Genomic DNA, 6,000 nt, shown 5'->3' with positions numbered 1-6,000 from the left:
TTCCCAGCTGCCAAACAGGCAAACCCAAACGAAAAGCCTGGCTGTTCTGCCTTGGCCTGGAGTGAACTCCCCCCCGCAACCCCCTTCCTGAAGAGTTGCTCGGGTGAAAAGTTAGGGGCGGTTACTATGTCAACCCGGGAGGCTGGCTCCTTTTCTCCTCCCTGCGGCCGGCTCTATGCGCTGCGGGGAGCGCGGGGGCCACCAAATCTGAAGGCTGCTAGTTTCTTCTCCCTCCCGCTTGGCCTGGCTCTTTCTTAGGCAGCCGCCCCGCCCCCTGGCCGGCTGTGGGAGGCTCTGAGGCCCCTGATTGGTGCGAAGGCGCCCGGGCCCCGTAGGCCGCGGAGCATTCAGCTTGCAGCATTGCTTTGGAAATCCTGAACGATAGTCCTCCACTCTGGCTCGGGAGGGGAAATTATCCACGGCAGCGCCTGGGCATGCAATCGGCTGGCATGGAACCGCTTTGGAGATTTTCTGCCTTTTAGAAACTGCCACCGAATCTAAACGCTAAGATCGTCCCCCGGTTTGTGTGTGCTGGTGGAAGTTTCTTTGGGGGCTCTGCGAAGAGGTAAGGTTGAACTAAGAATGAATAATTCATCCCCGTTCTTCTCCTTTCCAGTGAACTGACATAACCAGGCTGCGTCTGTGCGGCTATAATTGAAACCTTAGTGCATGTCTCCCTTTACCCATTCATCCACTTTCACTTAGGCTCAATAAAATATGGACTCTGATTGGAAGAGTCGAGTGACCTAGGAGAATTAAGACGATTTAGATCTGAAGATAATGGAGATGCGCCACCCCTCTGGCTGCTTCTAAGATGCTGTCCGGTCCTCCTGACCACCTGTTTGTTCCGGCAGACGCTTTCCTGGATAAAGCGCCTGTGTGCTACTTTGGCTTCTCCCCTTTTCCCGCTCGCCCATAGAAAAGTCTGGCCAAAGCCGGGACCAGATTTGTTTGATGGGCTGTGAAGCGTCTGCTGGCTCTAGGATGTGGTTGATTGCTTAGCGATTGTGATAAAACTTCATCCCCCAGTTTGTGTCCGGCCACCCAGAAACTTCCTCCAGCTTGGGGTGCTGCCTGGGGGTGTGGGGGTGAGCATGAAAACTTCTCTCCAGCTTTACACTAGTTGTGCCAGCTTTTCTCCTCTTTGTCTTCCACTTCAGTGGTGGGGAACTAATAATAGAGGCAGACCACTTACTGAATAACTGGGGTCAGACAAGCCTCCCCCAATGCGGGGGACCTCTGTGGTGTCACTATCCTGAGATACTGGGTAGGACGTGGGAGAGCTTGGCTTCTAAAGGCAATGTCCCCTCCCCCTCTCCTCCAGACTCTTGTAAGCTTCCAATTTCAGGAGAAAGTAAAGGGGACAGGGGGACAAACTCTTCCCGATATCTGAAGAAACTAAACTGGTGAAGTTAGTCCAGTTTTTCCGTGTGAGATGAGAAGATTGTTATCTAACCCAAAGGAAAATATCAAGCTTAACATTGTCGCCAAGGTCAGGGGGACCTCAGGTGATCTGCTGACTGAGCAGCCACTTGACTGTGCAAAGTTAAATCTCCTGGGACTGTGCCCAGAACAGAAACAAAATAAAAACCTTGCCGGTTGGGGTTAGTTTTTAACACAATAATAATGAGTTTGGAGTCAGGAAGACTTGAGTTCAAAATCTGCCTCTCAAGCTATCTAGTTGTGTGTGAACTTGAAATCATAAAATCATAGGTCTCTGGAGCTAGAGGGAATCTCAGAGGTCATCTAATTTAATTCCCTCATTTTATAGATGGGGAAATTGAGGCCCAGTGAGATTTAAGTGACTTTCTAAGGTTACAAGATGCTTTAAGCAACTCCTTCCCTGGGTTGCATCTGATTTGGCGGAAGAGAATACTTTGATGAAATCACTGACCCTTTGAGTATTTCAACAATATGATAAAAAGAAAACATAGTACTTGTAATTTCATTGGGATCTGGAGCTCTTGATAAGGGACTCCTTCTACCAGTGTAGATGGGCACTTGCTCTGTGACTTCCAGTCTTAGAATTTGCTGAAGATATTGAGAAGTTAAATAACTTGCCCAGGGTATGGGCAACCACTATGAGTGAGAAACAGGATTGGAACACAGGTCATCCTGACTTCAGAGCTCTCTATCTACTATACTGTACTGCCAGCAAGGGTGATGATGTTGATAAAATTTTGAATTTATTTCCCACCTTTTCATGAATTTACAAGTGTTCTACTACTTGACTCGCTCACATTCATGCCCTTGTCCTGTACTCTCACTATTATCTCGTCTACTTCCTTGGTACTTCACCCAGTTCTGGTTTTGTCCCTTTATTCCAAATACAAAATCCGGCCCCATTGCTCTTGCATCCTCTAGTCAGTTCCCCTCTGCTGTCTCCATTGCTGTCTTTCAGACATTCCCATTACATTATGCTCCACCCTCCTCCCTTTTAATTAAGTACCCCCTATGTGTGCTGGCCTATTTCCCTTCTCTGTTCTATCTTCTTTCTCTCCCCTTCCCTCCCATGAATAGTGTTGTCTCCCCTATGGCCACCCTTATCAGTCTTAGTACTTGTTCATCTTACATCTTTCTGTAACTGTCCCTCTATTAAAAAGTGTTTCCATTTTCAATTATATTTCCTATTTACTGCCTTTGACTTACTGCCTCCTGCCCCCAGTTTAACTATTCTTTGGTCCTGTTACTTACACCTTGGTTTCTCTGCTTCCTCCTCCACCCCAATTACCTTTTCCCAAAATGACCCCCTCCTCTCAGTCCCTTTCATCTTTTTTGCTCACTCCTCCCATGTATTCCTTTACACTGCTCAGCCTGTTGCTTTATCCTAAACCACACCTTGTTTCAATATTTTCCCTCCTGGTTTTTTTTTCTTCCACTTTTCCTTCTCTCTGTTTTCTCCTACATATCCTAGATTCCTGGCTTTCACTAACCCCTTTCCAGTCAGTCATCTATTTTCCTCCAGATATCTATTTAGGGATTTTAGTAATGCTGTTTAAAACAGAACACACTAAGGAAAAAAAAAGTCCAGGGTATTTATTTGCAATTAGCCTAGTAGTGTGGCCATCAGGCACCCTATTGTACACCACCACCTTTTTTTTTGCTTTTCATTTTAATGCTTTATCTTTCTTTCATTGCTTAGAATTGTTTAGGTTGGGGAGAGCTAAAATTCAGTTTTGCTATGCAATAGTCCAACCCCTCCAGAAAAAAGATTACTTGCTTACCACAGTTTTAACTAATCAGTGATTTGCCCTCCTCTTTTAGTTCTCTTAATGGAAATCTTGGAGGTTCCAGCTTCCATTGGGATTTCTGGGAGATAACATGCATTAAGCCCTTTCCTGGGAGCAGGGAAATCCTAATGCCTGGTATCTTCAGAAAGCCCCAGGGGGCACAGGCTAAACTGACTGTCAATTAATCAAACTTTTCAGTTATCTGCTACTCCCTGATGGACAATATTGCCCCTTCTGGCCACAGAAAACAAAGGAGAGACAGCTCTCTCTGGGTTAGAGAGTGTCTTAAGAGGAACTGGCTATGGTAACTAAGCAAAGAAATTATAGCTTTTAAGAGGCAGCCTGGGGTAACAGACTGAGAACTAACCTCAGGGTCAGGGAGGCCTGAATTTAAGTTCTTTTAATCATACCTATAGGCTGGGTAACCAAAGCAAGTCACTTAAACTCTCAGTGTTGCCCCAAGCAACCTGAAGATTATAAGTTAAAAAGCAGTTGCTGGTCTGCATTGGTCAAGGGAGGGGGCAGTGCATAGAGTTCTGGGCCCAAGTCAGGAAGACTCCTCATCCTGAGTTCAAATCCAGACTTAGACACTTCCTAGTTCTGTGATCCCCAGGGGGTCATTTAGCCCTGTTTGCCTCAGTTTCCTCAATCTGTAAAACGAGCTGAAGAAGCAAATGGCAAACCACTCCAGTATCTTTGCCAAGAAAACCACAAATAGGGTCAAGAAGAATCAGACATAACTGAACAACAACATTGGTAGAGGGACTTTCTTCAAAGGGAATTTTATATGTGAAATCATAGTTTGAGTACAGAAACTGGTGCTTTAATAGTCATTTGTTTGTTTTGGAGAATGTTGAGCATTTTGTATTAAACCCTAGCAATTAGGTAGAATTTGGTTTCCTTTTGTGCTAAGTAGTCACTGGGATCTTCAATAGTCCTAAGACTTTAGGAATCTTAAGATAACAACAAAAACAACAATATTTGCTAGCTTTTGTAAGTGTTTTGGGATTTGCAAATCACTTTGCACTTCATTTCATCCTCACAACAACCCTGGGAAGTAGGTGCTATTATTATCCTCATTTTTAAGATGGGGAAACTGAGGCTTAGGGCAGGTATGTGATTTACTGAGGGTCACAGAGCTAATAAGCATCTAAGGTTTGATTTGGATTCAGGTCTTCCTGGTTCCAGGTCCACTGCTTCCTTGTCAATCAGATTTAGAGCTTGGAAGGACCTTCAAAAACCATCAAGTCCAACCACTTCATTTTACAGATGAGGAAACTGATATCACAGAGAGCTTAAGTAATTCACCCAGGGTCATGAAGCTAGAAAGAGTCTAAGGCAGAATTTGAATCCAGACTTTCCTGATTCCCACTTTAAAGTTTACCCCATTACTTCACTCTGTCATCCATAATAGGTTGATAAATGAAACCCAGGTTCCCCAGCCCATTACTTTAACCTTGGAATTCAATATATTCACTTAATTGATTGAGAGATTTTTTTGGTGTCTTTTGCTAGGTTAGAAAAACAAAAACACAACATTATTTTTAGGAGTACTTTTTGAGACAAATCTTCAGACATAGGAACACAAAATTGCAGGAGCAAAATTCTCTATAAAGAAAAAAAGTGAAAAGGATAAATTTATATTACTTTCTGTAGACTATATATATATATATATATATATATGCACTAATACACAAGGTAAACTTTGATTTTAAAATAAGTGGTGTGGAGAATTTGATTTGTATTTCTTCATTTGGGGGGATAGATATAGCTCCTTTATGCAGAGCTCTTCAGTAAAACAATAGCCTGCTAAAAACATTGGAGATTATGCTTCTGCTTTAGCTTCAAGAGTTCATTTGATTTGGATATTGATGAAAATGAATTAACTTTAAGCATATAGGTTAAGGATCTAGTCCATTTCCTTCTCTATCATAGAGTCATGCTTATACTTTGTGTCCCAGAAGATGCTTGAGGGTTTTGGCAGTAATGAAACAGGATGAAAAAAAAAAATGGATTCTGTACCTGTCTATACTGACAAAGTGATGCAGAGGAGAGATGGGAAATCAGAAAGACCTGAGTTCAGATATTGCCCTAGATGGTTACTAGCTGTGTGACCATGGGCAAGTCATTTAAGTTTCAGTTTTAGTTTTCTCTTGTCTGTTAAATGGGGCTCGTAAAAGTTCCTTCTTCCAGGGTTGTTGTAAGGATCAAATGAGTTAATATTTGTAAACTTTAATGCAAACTTGTATGCAAACTTTAAGACAGTATATAAATGCTAGCTCTTATTATGGAAAGAACATGAATTTGGAGTAAAAAGATTTCACTTCAAATTCTAGGTCTTTTACTAGTTTGAGCCAGTTGCTTCATCTCTTTGGATCTCAATCTCTTCAGCTGTAAAATGAAGTTTGACTAGATGTCTTTAGAGGCTAGGTGGCATAGTGGATAGAGTACTAGGCCTAAAGTCAGGGAGGCTTGAGTTCAAATGTGACCTGAAATACTAGTTATGTGACCCTGGGCAAGTCTGCCTCAGTTCTTTCATCTATGAAATGAAAATCATAATAGTACCCAGGGATATTGTGAGGATAAAATGAAGTAATATGGTAAAGTGTTTTGCAAACATTCAAGCATTATATTAAATGTGAGCTATTATTATTTATGGGTCCCTTTACATTCTAGATCCTAAAATCCTATGCATTTAAATTAGAGTACATATATCGTGAAGAGTGCTGAAGTCTTATGCAGGCTTTAAAGATGGTCAGGCCTGAAAGAA

General features: G+C 42.4%; 1 protein-coding gene across 1 annotated transcript in view; it reads left to right on the top strand.

Moving 5' to 3' along the window:
• Window positions 1–292: 292 nt before the first annotated feature.
• The window catches only part of SPATA13 (spermatogenesis associated 13), a 156,217-nt gene continuing 150,509 nt past the window's right edge, over window positions 293–6,000 (top strand). The window contains exon 1 of the mRNA XM_069080628.1: window positions 293–565. The gene's annotated coding sequence lies outside the window, so the exon portion shown is untranslated. The remainder of the gene's footprint in view (window positions 566–6,000) is intronic.

The sequence above is a fragment of the Petaurus breviceps genome, unplaced genomic scaffold, assembly GCF_028583685.1.
Source record: "Petaurus breviceps papuanus isolate PSGF00001 unplaced genomic scaffold, PetGlider_PUasm1.0 91133, whole genome shotgun sequence".
NCBI lineage: Eukaryota > Metazoa > Chordata > Mammalia > Diprotodontia > Petauridae > Petaurus > Petaurus breviceps.
This window is presented reverse-complemented; position numbering and strand designations above follow the sequence as displayed.